The sequence below is a fragment of the Coptis chinensis genome, chromosome 5 (genome assembly GCF_015680905.1).
Source record: "Coptis chinensis isolate HL-2020 chromosome 5, ASM1568090v1, whole genome shotgun sequence".
Classification (NCBI taxonomy): Eukaryota; Viridiplantae; Streptophyta; class Magnoliopsida; order Ranunculales; family Ranunculaceae; genus Coptis; species Coptis chinensis.
Genome location: NC_141460.1, coordinates 42,367,249 through 42,382,784, shown reverse-complemented (window position 1 = coordinate 42,382,784; position 15,536 = coordinate 42,367,249). Strand labels below are relative to the sequence as shown.

Below are 15,536 nucleotides of genomic sequence, written 5' to 3'. Positions count from 1 at the left end.
ACCATTGGAAATCTATTTCCGAGCCGGTCGTTTTGACATAAGGTAGGTCCCATTCCGAGGTCTGAGTCCAAAGATCTGACCCCCGGAAGTTCTCACGACTTTGTGTCTTTGTTTACGCCAAGGCGTCGATTTTTCAGCTTTTGACCGGGCTTTAGAAAGGCTTTGTCTTCTTGAATCTTGGCCTTTAATCATGGAACTCCTTAGTAACCGACTTTTGCTCCTTTATCTCGCTAAAGTGGCACATTTCTGCATATAATGGACTTTGAAGCCTGAAATGCATAAAAACTCTTAATTATTACTCACATAATTGGTCTAATAGTATGACTGTTATAGGGTTAAAACTACAGTTTTGGGCTCTTATCAAACCACCCCCAAACAGCATTTTGCTTGTCCTCAAGCAAAGATGAGAAATTAGAATAAGTGACCAAAAATGGAGTTCTAACTACTCGTTTACTGAGTCGCGATTGCATTGACCATTATCAACAAGGCCTTAAACCACTAGGAATTCCCCTAGTGGGACGAGTTATAACCTTGTGAGAGTTTTCCAATGAAGGTACTCACAAACTTCATCTATACTACAACGACTAAGAAATAAAACTATTGTTTCCTTATTCATGCTCTAAATTAACTATTCCTCTCACTAGCAATGCATATAGAGTAATCAAGTTGAAACCTAAGCTAATATATGCATAATAATCAATCATCTATAATAAACATATATACAATGAGTAATACTATGAAATGCCTAGCAGGTTAGTTTCAAACTTCGAATAGCGTCCCCAAGGGTTCTCACAATAATAGTCAAGATACAACACTGATTTTTCCACTCAAGTTTTAGCTACTCCGGTTAATGCGGTGGGCACACTTTACTTTACAATCTCAATGACAACAAGGAAGCTGAAAGTCGATCAAACACATCTGCCACATACTATCACACTAACCTATTCCTAATTAAGCTAGAGGTCTTTATTAGGTGTATGGGATTAGGAGATGGTTTAAGAAGGAAGGAAATGGATAAGTCCGAGATAATGGATATTCATATTATGTAACTTAGAGAAAACCTTGTTATTTTCTTTTGCTTCTATACTTTGTTTCCATCTTTAGCCATATTTTTTTTTTCTTTTTCTTTTCTTTGGCTTTTATCTCCTTTTATTCTATTTTTTTGGAGTTTTTATTTTATTTCTATTTTTATTTTTCTTTTCTTTGGATGGAAACTTCTTTTCTTTATTTTCTGAAGCAATTAACTAAATTTTGTTTACACAGGTTTTTCTCTTCTTCTTTCTTCCTCATTCTATTCTCAACTTATCTAAATTGGGTAGGTTTAATTTTTTTTTATTTTGTTTTGTTTTGTAACAGGGTAAAGGATTTGTGGTTTATGAAAGGCAAAAGAAAGGCTCAGAGGGGCGACTAGCGGAAAATAATTCATAGGGTTGAATTTCTGGCTATATCGATCCAAAGAGGGCCTAAATTCTCTCTTAGGATATGGTTTAGTGATCAAGCAAGTGGACGTGTGATTTCTCTATCCAGATTTTACTTCTCCCTTGTGTCATTTCTCAAATGTTTTGCTCATATAAGGTTTTAGGCTATATTCTCACAGGATTTGTAGAATAAGTATTCTAGCCTAGATTTGAGAAACTTACTGCTAACAATCATTGATACTCATGTAATATATTTATAGATAGATGCAAAGATTATTACCTACATATTAACCTAAGTTTCTAAAAATTATTCTAATGCAAAATCTACGTGAGACTTCTAGATTATTAAGAGCATAGAGAAGGAAAACAATACCAATATTCCTAAGTGTATAGCATGAACTTATTTATTTATATTTTTGAATTTTTTTTTTTGAAATTTTGACTAGAAAACAAATGCATATTATACATATCTATATCCTAAAAGATGCCTTAATTACTCGTGTTTCTATGCCCCCCCCCTAAACAAGAAGCATGCTTTGTCTTCAAAGTATTTTAAATAAAGAGGGTAGGAAAAATACCATTGAAACGCGTGAAATTCCGGAACATCTGCAAAACAAAGTTAGAACGTACTGATATAGGAAATAAAAACTGATGCAACTCTATACGAGTTCTACCCATTATGGGGTTAACAAGAATGAAATTGCTTGGGACATAAGCAGACACAAACTAGAATTAAAACTGACCTTATCTTCCGCATTACTCATCATCTTCCTCATCCTCTTCTTCTATAAAGAAGTGAGGTTCCTTCGCGTCCTGCCATTCCATGATAATTTGCCAGGCTTCCCGCCATTTATCATCTATTATTGCTAACCTATTAAGAGTCACTTGGTCTGACGGGGTGTAGGGTGCAACCTGATAAGGTTGTATCCTCCACCCTTGCCAAGTCATTGCACGAAAATATCAAATAATACTATTGGTGGGTCATACAGTGTCGACCGTAATCCAATCCGTGAAACGTGTACAAATAACAGGAAAGAAACATAGCATAATACGGGAAATTAGAACAGGCATAAGAAGGTACTTATGCCTCATCTTATGGGATCGAGCTAAACTAGACATCAAGGTTCGGGGAAGGTCATGACACATACGTCCCGTGGCTAAACCAAGGAAGACGCTGCAAGTGGCATCATTCACAGAAGAAAAACGCCATTCCCCTAAAATATTTAGCATGATCCAAAACATAACAGTTCCTATGTTCATGGACAGGTTACCAAAGGCGACGTTATATTCCCCCTGGTCCTCTATACGGAAAATGCCTGCGCCATACGACTCATGCAAAAACTCATAAGTGTAGACATACATATTATCTACCCAATAACACCATGGGTTTTGTATTTCAGCGGGCATTGCAAGTCCAAGCACAAATGCTAGCAAGAACCTGGTAATTTCCATTAGTTCATTATCGATGTTGATGGAGAACACTTGTTCTCCATCTGGTCTCTCAAAGAAAATGCAGTTATCGTAAAAATAAGATGCTAGTGTTGGAGAATAAAGTGCATCAGGTCTTACCATAAGCGGTTCCCAGCCAACGTATGTGATTGCCTCGCGAAACCAAGCACCATAAGTAGTGCTTTGGAACAAATCTTCGAAAGACTATTTCGGTATCAATGTAGGAGATGTCATCTCAAAATTACGCTCTGGAATAGCTGCGAATGATCCGGGAACACCCCGCAGAAAAACTGGAATTTTTCTGGTCCACGGAAGTCAGGGCGTGAGTGCGCTCCTCTGGGGCGCAGGCGCACTCCGAGGTGCTGAAGATCGAAAATTGAGACGAAACGTGGGAATCGTGGGAGTGAAAGGTGAGTGATGGAGGTTAGGTGTAGTGTGAGTTGTGAGTGTAAAATGAATGAAGTTTATATAGGTTTAAAGTTGCTAAAACGGATCGGGAAGTTGCCAAAAAGTTTTTACGGCAGTTTCCTGAAATCCTAAACTTTCCAAACCCGAAAACGGAAATAACTCATTTCCTTGATTTAAAACAAACCTAGTATCTTTTAGGTTGAATTTAGGATAGAATCTACCCATTTAATCAAGATTTCATATACTTATTCATAGATTTGCCTAAACGGCCATATTTTCACCTTGACTCCACAATAAATTCTAAAACAACGGTCATATAAAAATCATGCTGGAATAGATAACACCACCCCCAAACAATTTGGGAAGGTGGGATCAATATTAAAAACCACGCACAATGAAAATAACCTCATTATATTAAAATTTTCATTCGAAGTATATTTCACTACAAAATTCAAATTACGGAAGTAAACTTACATTAAAATAAATAACAATAATGAAACTACAAATAAACATCAAACGATACTATCCCTAACCACTTTGGTACTGGTAGCGGAGGGCACACGCTCAGGAGATGGCTCCTGAGCTCCCGATGGGCCAACACCATTCGTCTTTCGGCGACGACGCTCGTGCCTCGATGGTGTGTCCTCAGAAGGAGAATCCCCGTGAGGTGGGAATCGTGCAAGCATGTCGGCCCGAATCGGGGCCGAAAGCTTCTAGCTCGCCCTCATCTATTCCCACTTCGTCCTCGGCTGGGATCGGATCTCGAAGTTATGATGGATAGTAGCCTGTCGAGTCCGGAGGTCTTCGCAGATAGTGTTGAGTGAACGCATGCCACGATGAATTACGGCCATGCGTTCTGCATCTGACCAACACCTCTCCAGGGCATCCGCATCAAAACAAGTCAAGTCCTCCTCATCCTCCGAGGCATTCTCATTTCCCCCATCCTCCTCGTCCTCTACCCTATCCTCAGGCAACCTCCAAACTCGTTGGACACAATCCTTATAAATGCGAGGATTTTGGTGCAGCGTGATGTAAGACCGATCGGGCGGAGTCGCTTCTCAACTTCGGCATGATCTTGGTTATCAACACGGGGAGAGGTGCAACAGACCTTCCCTACTCCCCCTAATCATGCTAAGCAAAACTCCAAGATACAGAACTTCGTACTTCGCTCCTAGAGTATCCATAAAATATGGAGGCGATTCGGACCGATGTCGTGACCTTCTCCTTGCCGGGGCGTTCGACCAATCCATCGAAGCGCGGCCCCGGTGGTTGGTTCGAGGGATGCTGGCGAACACAATGCGATCTCGCATTGTAGTTCCACCGATCGTAATCCACGTGCATCAACGGCTCTACCCCATTATATTGGGACTCCTGTAACATGACATCCAGATGGATTCTAGGCGGAATGCCTAGAATCTCGGCCAACAACCCCGTAGTTACTTCCTTCCTCCTCTTTGCCACCATAACAAAAATTATAGTCCCCTCCAACTCCCTCGTGTTGTAGAACCGTCGGACTAAGTCGTCGTGGTAAAAGGCTTCGGTCGAGTACCACAAGCTATTCCAGTCTCTACTGATCATTTCGTCACTTTAAAACGGCGCGAAGTGGTCGCCAGTAAAAGCTTGCTCCGGCAAAATTCGACGTTGTTGAGCCATTTTAGTGTTTGGAATGTAGTGGGGGTTTAAATGGAATGTGGTGTTGGAATTTGAATCGACCGACTGAAGCAAACAGTGGTGGTGGTGCGGTGGTGGCGTGGTGGTGGATCGGCAATTCAAATTTTTTTATTTCCCGGTGGTTTTTGATGATTTAATTTGGTGTAGGTGGTGGTGGAAAGATTTTAGATTAGATTGGAAGTGGATTTGAACTGTGGGTGTAAGTTAATTTGGTTTTCTTTTTAATTTTTTTTTTTTAGGTTTTGGAGCTTTGGTGGGCGTTAATGGCGGTTTGGAAGGATGAACGCATTTGTTGGCAAAAAGGTAGTGGCGGTGCTGCTGCCGGTCTTGGCGCTGGTTGGACCCAAGCCTAATTCGAAATTTTTCAATTTTTCAATTTTTTGTGAAACTTCAAATCAAAATTGTCGCTTCGTTACCGGTCCAATTTTTGCGAATGAGATATGGAAATGATCAGGAGAGAATTTCCAATCCAATGATCCATAAAACACTCTATTCTGACCGTGGATGACATATAAGATAGTGGAAAATGCCTCGTAGTGCGTGCATGACGTACGTTATGCGAAGGACTGAACTCTAAATTCATGATTATATCAACCCGGATCGAAATACCATTAAACGGCCTAAGCAACTCTATTCGGACATAAAACATTCTGGGACGGAAACACGAACACTCCACCCCCAAACAAATTTTTTACAACAAAGCTTAGAAAATTTGTTTTTTAGCAGTGGGTCTTTTAAAGTCAGATTTCCGAGACTTATATATATATATATATTTACTTTTATAATGAAAAATATTAAACAAGAAAGACATAATTCACCCCATAGAGAAACATGACTCAAAAATCCGAGAAAACATGCAAGAGTGGAAAACGTGAATTATGTTAAACGTGGACTTAGGATCCGATACTTATAGCCACACACTCCGTAGGGAGGGCCCGGTTACCTTAATGGTGCACTCACCAATATATGGAAATGAAAGGAAATGCACCAAACACAAAAGTTGAGTCGTTTATAGTCAGATACTCGAGACTTTATCTAAACATATGTATGAATATGCAGTTTATCATATATCAACAACCGAAATAGTTGTGGATCATTCCATAAATAAATATCAAAGAAAATATATCCAAACACAATCAAGCACCAAGATTTCCTATGACGCAACCTAGTGAAATGAAAGCGAAGTCGGATAACCCTATTACGTAACCTAGCATGCACCTTCTTTTTCATTTTTGAACTAGAGGGTGTTCTAGTAAATAAGTGTGGAAAAGTGAATGGTTGTGGAGAATATGGTGGATATGGATAAGTTGTAGAAGGACAACATGTAAACAATGAGGATGTGGGTTTAGCACAAAACTCATTCATGGCGTGTGTAGGGACTGTTTCAAGTCTGAAAATGAAGGTGTCAAATGCTTTGTTCTTCTGAAATATTTGTTTACTAGGTGGATTTAAAAAATTATGAAGCACTGAAGAAACAATAGGATCGAGTGCAAACTCGAGATTCCTTTGAAAGGGTGGAAGGAGGGGAGTCAAGGTGGATGTTGTGCAAAGTAGTTCTTGATAGGGTGAATCATCACCTGCTCTAAGAAACTCATCGAATTCCTCATCTAGATTGGTCATATCCTCGTTACTATGATAGTCCTCTACATCTTTGAGAAAGTCATCTATCTCATCCTCATCCGTAATATGTGTATCGACTAGTGTAGGGATGAAAATGTTGGAGTCTGAACTTCCAAAGGAAAGAAATTTGGGCATATGATTATCGGGGACGCGTGTTGTTGAAATAATCTCGAGCAAAGCTCTCGATCATGCTAACCTCTCCATCCATAGGCTAATCGGGTAAGCGCGGTCTTTGTTTTAAAACATTGACTTCAATGACAAGATGGCCAAAAGACATGGACATTGAACCATCGTGACAATTAATGAGCACATTGGTAGTTGCCGGGAAAGGGCCCTAAGATGATCGGGAGCCAGTCGTAATCGACTTATCGATCGAGGATGACAAAATTAGCGGATAGTAAAAATCCTGAACTTTTACCGGCATTTTTTTTCGACCACACCCTTAGGATACTTAATAGACCGTCAGCTAATTGCAAGCGTCATTTTAGTGGGTTGCATCTCGTCTAGACCTATTTGTCTATACAAATAAAATGGGAGTAAGTTAACACTAGCCCCCGTGTCTAATAACGTCGTCGTAGATAAGAATCTCCTAAGGTGCATTATACAGTAGGACGACTAGGGTCCTTATACTTAACAATTCCATTATGTTCAGATAGAGTTGGGAATTGTTCTGTTAAAAAGGCGTCTTTTGGTATATTGGTCCTACGCCTAGTAATATACAACTCCTTAAGAAACTTAGCATGGTGTAGTAGCATTTTAATAGCTTCGAGGAAGGGAAGATTTATAGTTAGATTCTTGAAAACGTCCCTAATCTCCTCATAATTAGTATCCCTAGTTAACACGGCTAATTTTTGTGGAAACTGTGGTTTCTGTCTATATTTAGCAATGGTATCACCTGGATGTTTAACCGTGGCTTTCTGTTTCTTAGGTTGTGTTGTAACTGGTACCTCTACAGTTGTAGGCTATTCAGTTTCTATTTCGGTATCTAGTAAAATAGCAGGTGTAGGGGTTACTGGTGGGGTAACTATAGACATAGTTACTTTGTTATCAACCACTCTGCCAGAACGGAGAGTGGTGATGGCCTTTAGCTCACCTACATTTTCATATTCATTACTAGTATTATCGGTTACCTCAAAAAGGCTGTGTTTGTTGTTTTAGAATTAGGTATTTCGTGACACTGAAACACACCTTTGGGTTAGGCTTTATCTTGAGCCAACTGTTGGGTTAAATTATTAACGGATTGTACATTTTGTTGGTTAGATTGAGCCATGGTTTGGAAAAGTTTTTGGCTCACTTGTATGAAGGTGTCAAGACGATCGGTTGTGTGGGTGTAGTAGTCACGGGTGGTGTGATTTGGAACTATTTCACGTGAATTATTTATGGGTGGATTTTGATAATTATTATTTACCGGAACGATACCTCTATTAGCATTATAATTATTATAACTACCTTGACCTTGTGCTTGACTTTGTCGAGGTTGCACTTGGTTGTTATAATTATTAAAATTACCCTGACCCTGTCCTTGTCGTGGTGGAACTTGGTTAAAACTGTGCGTTGGCCTAACGTATTGATTATTGTACCCTAGAGGTGTGACGTGTTGGTTATTTCTCCAACCGAAGTTGGGATTTTGTCTCCAAGGGGCGTTAGGTTCACTATTAATGGAACAAGCCTGTTCATAGGCTATAGGACAGTGGGAGTCGGGATGCTCAGGGCTCCAATAGAAACTACATGGATTTGAATTTACGTTCATGACGGGGATAGGCTTTTGTTGAACAGAAATGGCCTCTACCTTTTTAGTGAGTGATTCGATTAGAGTTTTTAGCTCGGGATCGTGTTTAATTTCAAGCATATCGGCGGCCTTAACTATATTTGATGAACTAGCGAGGCGGTGGGATATCATCACTACCCCGGTTGTTATTTCGCTTAGTTTGATCCTCTAAAAATTTATAAGCCTCCGAGGCTCCTTTGCTTAAGAAACTACCCCCATTCATTATGTCAAGGACTTCTTTATGGTGGTGTAGAAGTCCTTTGAAAAAGGCACAAACTAACGTGTCTTTCGCTAAGTTATGATGTGGACACTCTATAAGGAGATCGGTGAAACGATTCCAAGCCTCTGAAAATGATTCATGAGGATTTTGTCGAAAGAAATGAATCTTGGAAAGAATCTCATCCGTCTTTAGGGGTGGGTAAAAATGTTCCATAAACAGCTGAACAAGTTTAGCCCACGAGTCCACAGAATTAGGCGCTTGGGTAGTTAACCAAGATGCCGCCTTATCGGCTAAGGTGAAAGGGAATACCCTTAGTTTAATTTGTTCGCACCAACCGTAGGATGGTGGAATGTTGTTAGGACTTGTTCAATCCTACGCATGTGCTGATAAGGTTTTTCATGGTCTAAACCATGAAAAACGGGTAACAAATTAAAAATATTTGGGGGGATTCAGAAATCCCCCACTGGGTTTGCTAGAACGATGCAAGATTTAGGGCTATCGCTCAAGGCTTTGTAAAAGTCCGAGAGAGGAGTCCCTCCTTCGTCGAGCATTGTGTTAGGTGGTGTGTGTGAAATAGTAGCTAGAGGTGTAGTGGGTGGTATACTAGATAGAGTCGTTTGTTGACGTTGTTGTGTTTTTGTTCGACCAGACCTTAATCTCATACAAGGCTAAGACCAAATTTAGCTAAACACATCAACACTCCAAACAATTCTGATATACTAGTATAAACCTCTAACAGAGATCACGAGGTGCGGAAGAAAGGAATACCTGATTCGTCCTTGCTTCGGCTTATGAATAGCGTCTTGTTTTACGCGTGTTCAGTGTATATAAATAGTTAGTTAACGAAAAACTTGAAAAATCGGTTTGAATCAAGCTGTGGAAATTCGGCAAAAATCATTTCGGTGGTTGAATTTGCTTAGGACGCGGTCACGCTCCGTGTAACTTCAAGTTACAGTGATTTAGGGCGGGTCGTGCTCCACATGGGGGCGGGTCGCGCTCAGTGTTCCAGGCTTATGGGTTAAGTGCGCTTCGCTCTGGGTCGCTTACGTGTATTTTTAGCGAACTTTTCAATGATGAAACGGACAACCACAGTATGAATCAAACAAGGGTGGGTGGGTTTAATGGGACTTTAAGAAAAGTACTTATACTACAAAAACAATGCGAAAGTGAAACTAAGATGGCAGCGGCGCCATTTGATAAAACATAAAATTGAATAGTTTACCTACGAAATGAACGATAAAACTCAAAACATAAGTAAACTAAAACTATGTTATGTGCCTAGTTTATCAAAGAATTCTACTCTCAATCCTATGAGATATAGTGGAGTAGGAAGTTCGTTCCACTCCTAGTCCTTCCGCATGCTGTGTTCTCTACGTATAAGTACTCTTAACTCTAAAGTCTAATGAGAGATTTACGAAATGGCAACTAGACAACGATGCAACTACCCACAAGATGCAACTAGTCAACTATCAGAACAACTATGGGAATGCTACGTTGATTCTATGATAAGGAGTTAGAGGGGGTTTGATTCCACCTTAACTCGACTTAATCCTACTAACGAATAAATTAATCGTAATCGAATGAATCTGCTAGCAGAACAATATGGTTACTCCTAATCCCTAATTACACATGGCATTTCTACCAATTCATAACTAGTATGTGAGCGATTGAACCCATTCTCATGGTGAACTAATCATTTCTAGAGTGGAAAGGAAATTACGGCGACTCTACGATAATCGAATCAAGCTTTCATCAAGGCTTCTCAACCCCTCAATGGAGGTTTAGCCGAGAATCATCACGCTATCATTCCCAATGGAATTCAAACAAGACATGATATAAAGATTGAAACTTTGCTTGTTTAAACCCAATTCAAAACTACTAATGCAATAATTGAATTAAACTAATAATGACAATTACTTGAATCTACGAATTGAAACTAAACAATTAATGGAAATGAAACTAACTTATGGAGAACACTATTTTATTAATCTAATGAATAATAAAACAATGATTCAAATACTCAATTAATAATCTAACTAATCTAAGTCTAGCTATATACGTAATAAGGGAAATTAGATCTACACAATTGTAAATGACAAGAATCGAAATTGACAAACTAGCTAATTTATTAATCAAACTAATTAAGAATAATGATTCTACGAGTTTAATCTAAAACAAGAATTGAATTTAAACTAAACTTAATCATGAAAACTAGATCTATAATTATCTATAACTCCTTAGTAACAAAGAGTTAACCTTTGTTTTATCCTTTATCCAAAACTAAAGCTTGGCACATTTTCTCGCACATAATGGACTTTGATTCAAAAGGCCTCTTCAATGCAGTTGGCTTCAACAACTTTTCGTCCACTTTTGCTCCTCTGATTAGTTAAGACCTTGGAAATTATTACTCACATAATTGGTCTAATAGTATGAGTCCAAAAATACGCCTCGGGGGTTAAAACTACAATTTTGGGCTCTTATCAGCGACCGGGCTTTGGATCTTGAATCACTTTAATCAAAACCTAAAACCCACATCATACAAGAATCTGGACTTAAATTAAAATAATCCCATGTCGGTGTTAACTCTTTTTCCACCTAAAGACTTTATTAAACTACAATTTTCTCTTATCCGTGGATACCAAAGAAACTAAAATCAAATACAAGAATCTACTTAATAAAATAGTCCCAACAACTACCATGTTCTCATGTCATGCTAATAGTCCTCACTACCATGTTCTCATGTCATGCTAAAAAAATATAAACTATGTTATTACATCCTTTCAATAAGAATAAGAACTAAAAAAAGAACTAACGGACTGCTCCAGACAAGAATCAAAATCACACACCGCGATTCCACTACCTTCCACCTATGTTCCTAAGAACACACCCACGTTGCCAAAACAAAGCAAACATGGGTCAGCAAAATGGAATTTGCTGGTATGAGTAGATTGACCACATATAAACATTTCCAATCTTTACTTATCCAACTAACACCTTAAATATATCATAATATAATCATTCTCAGCTTGGAAGACAGGTAGTTCAGTCATTTCAACCGGCATAGTTTCTTCCCAAGCAAGTCTCCCATCTTATTAACTCGTTATAATAACTTGTTTTGATAACTAAGTAATTGAACTAAAACTTACCGATATCCACTGTTGTATTAGGGTAGGACTGCGTCACTGCACAAAATATTATTAAGTCCTACCCTCTTGCAAAAGAAAGTTAGAAATCTTATATAACATATGTAGATCTCCTATAGGTATTCAAATGTAAGCCCAAACACACTCGCATAATCAAATCAATTTCTCTTATCAATTAATCAATTACTTTTCTTATACACCCACCCTTTAGTACCTACTCCACGATTTGCACTCTACACATTTGCCAAATCACACATTCCTATGTGCCTCTCTCCCACCGAATACCTCAATATCATAGCCACCTCTGGGCTTTCATACACATATTTCACAGCCTCTTTGGGCACAAAACTCAGGTCATTCATGGCACATTCAATGAATACCATAAGTCATTCCCGCCACATTCAAGGAATACCTATCATATAACTAATGGGCCATTCATGGCACATTCAATGAATGCCCTGGGTCATTCCCGCCACGTTCAAGGAATACCCAACCCTACATTCCGTACACTCAAGGAATACAACTAACCTGTAAGGCGAATACCTTAGTTCCTCTTTAGGGCAGTCCAAACAATCTGGTCATTCATGGCACATTCAATGAATACCCATATTTAATGCTAACGGGCCATTTATGGCACATTCAATAAATGCCCACCTAACATATGACATCATCAGTCATAAAACTCAATTCCAAAACTTGAGGCGTGGAGAGTTCTAAAAGGGTGCGGTAAATTTGTTTACGCATTATTGAACTTTATTGCATATATTATTTTAGAGAACGACGGAGTATCTTGATTCATGTATTTTTGGTTTACGCATTATTAATTTCATGGATGTATAAGTGTTATAACGTTGTGTATCATAAAAGACTGATATATCACAGAGTAGTAAGTACGTACACAAGTATATTTAGAAAGGTCTTAGCCTAAAATCAAGCATGCTAATAATCCTAGACCTATCTTAATAGACCGAATCATAATCCGAGGTAAAAGTCAAATTTGGGTCAATTGGTCAACAGTCAAAGTCAACCAGACCTAAACTCTTCTAACCTAAAAGCCCAACTCCTAAGGCCCAAAGTCTAAACTTAAGTCCAAAAAGAGAAAATTCAAAAATTAAACATTCAAGCCCACCCACGAAATTCGGCCCAAGCCCAACAACAACAAAAACGCTGTTCATCTTCCTCTCTCACACTTGTCCAGCGCATCCACCACCATTCAACCACCACCAGCCACAGCTAGCCACCACTAGTTAACCTAGCGGTTTGGTTCCTTTTGCAAATCCATACATACCTATACTAACAAATCTCAATTCCCAATCCTAGGCTAGGTCACCTCTTCCAGCGCCTCCACCACCACTGTAGAGCTCGCCAGACCACCACTCACCTCCCAATCTAACCGAAAATAACGTACATCGGAACCCCTACTTCTTTAGTTCATACAAAAACCAAGTTCAGTGATTCCCCAAATTCCTCCCTCAAACTGGATCTAGATTTTCGACCTCCATTAACGCCCTATTCCCAAGCTTCAACTCCACTCTCCAGCGCACAATCAAACACCAACAATCAAATTTAAACTAACAGTATAACATCCCAACAAATTTCCAACAAAACAATCATTCCAACATAACAAAAATTAGGACGTTTTGGTTCTGAGGTTGAGCCATTGACAACCGGTGTCAAGGCTTCGACAATCAAATTCAATGCTCTACTTCGTCAGAGTTTTATATATTGTAGTACTTCAAAATTTGTATCTAACAGCCGGCACCATTAACAGAGTTTACAAGCTCTCAAATATGGAAAACAACATGTCGGATATGATTAGCAGAAACAAATATTAAAAAATCATCTTCAGACTACTCACTGTTTTAAAACCGAACAACTTCCCGAAAGCAAAACCCCGAAAGACCAACGTCGACTGTCGCGTGAAAAGACGATCTTCTTCGTTCAAAACCTTTTCAGTAAAACTCTTTTTTTTTCTCTAAAACTCTCGCTGTGTTTTTCCCCAAGAAACTCTACATGAGAAAACACCTTTTTTTTTTTTTTTTTTAAAAACCTTACCGAAACACAAGGGTAACAGTTATCTACTTACATACGGGACTTTTATCCCTAAGCTGATAGTTATCATATAACCGTTTTATCTATTTTTATTATTATTTTTATTATTATTATTATTATATGAAAACAAATAAAAACACGGGGTGTTATAATATACACACCTTAAAAGGATCTCGTCCCGAGATTCAAGATAGAATGTTAGAGAAGAGCTCAGGATGCATCTGCCTTATCTTATCTTCAAGTTCCCAAGTCACGTCATTCTCCCTTTCACTCCACTGCACTTTCACCAGGTTTACAATCCTCCTCCTAAGGTGTTTCACATCCCTATCTACTATCGTGATAGGTCTCACTGTAAAAGTTACATCATCCTTCAACTCTAGCTCTGCTGACTGAACAACCTCAGTAGGATCTTCCACACATTTCTGTAGCATAGACACGTGGAAGACATCATGAATTATCGCTAAGTTAGACAGCAAAGCAAGACGGTACGCCAAACTACCAACGGAGGCTACTATCTCATATGGTCCAATATATCGTGGGCTCAACTTTCCTTTCATGCCAAACCTCATAACTCCTCTCATAGGAGAAACCTTCAAAAACACAAAATCGCCTACAAAAAACTCAACTCGTTTCCTCTTCAAATCTGCATAACTTTTCTGCCTACTTTGTGTTGTCTTAATCCTTTCTCTAATGACTTTAATCTGTTCAAATGTCTCTCTCACTATCTCAGGCCCAAGCAATACTCGGTCTCCCACATCTGCCCAACAAGTAGGTAATCGACATGGACGCCCACACAAAGCCTCAAAGGGTGCCATACCGATGCTCGACTGGAAACTGTTATTATATGCAAACTCCACCAAAGGTAAATGCTCCTCCCATCCTCCACTAAAATCCATTACACAAGACCGTAACATATCTTCTAATATCTGATTCACCCTCTCTGTCTATCCATCTGTCTAAGGATGATAAGCAGTACTCATCACCAAACTACTGCCCATAGCACACTGAAAACTCTTCCAGAACTCGGAAGTGAACAAAGGATCTCGATCTGAAACAATACTCACTGGAATCCCATGTAACCTGACTACTTCCCGAATGTACAAGGAAACCAACTTATCTGTATTTCTACACATGTCAATAGGAATGAAATGAGCAGACTTCGTTAAACGATCAACAATAACCCAAATAGATTCATTACCTCTCCGAGACTTAGGCAAGCCATCAATGAAATCCATAGAAATGTGCTCCCATTTCCACATCGGTATCTCTAATGGCTGCAATAATCCAGAAGGCCTCTGATGTTCTGCCTTAACCTGCTGACAAGTTAAACACTGAGAAATATATTCTCCGACATCTCTTTTCATTCCTTCCCACCAAAAGGTCCTCTTCAAGTCTTGGTACATCTTCGTTCCTCCAGGATGAATTGTAAACCGAGAATGATGAGCATCATATAATATCTCCTTCTTTAACATTGCATCATCTGGTACACATAATCTCTCATGAAATCTCAATCCTCCCTCAGAATCAACTGCCCAATCAGACGGACAATCATCTAAAATATCAATGACCAGATCATCTAACTAACTCAAAAGAAATCGGTCTCTATGCTGCATGGCAATCACTCTACTGAAAATCACCGGCCTAACCTCCAAACTGCATATATACCCCTCATTTGTATCTGGTGTAGTCCGGACATCATAAGCTGCTATAGTCTCTAAACTCTTCCACTCTTACACCATATGAGTGGTCAAAACACCAGGCAATCGACTAAGTGCATCCGCAACTAC

General features: G+C 39.1%; 1 non-coding gene across 1 annotated transcript; it reads left to right on the top strand.

The window, feature by feature from the left end:
- Positions 1 to 8,627: 8,627 nt before the first annotated feature.
- On the top strand, positions 8,628 to 8,733 carry LOC147497555 (small nucleolar RNA R71). The gene has a single exon (XR_015197218.1). It is a non-coding gene; the product is annotated as a small nucleolar RNA R71 (small nucleolar RNA).
- The last annotated feature ends 6,803 nt before the right edge of the window (positions 8,734 to 15,536 follow it).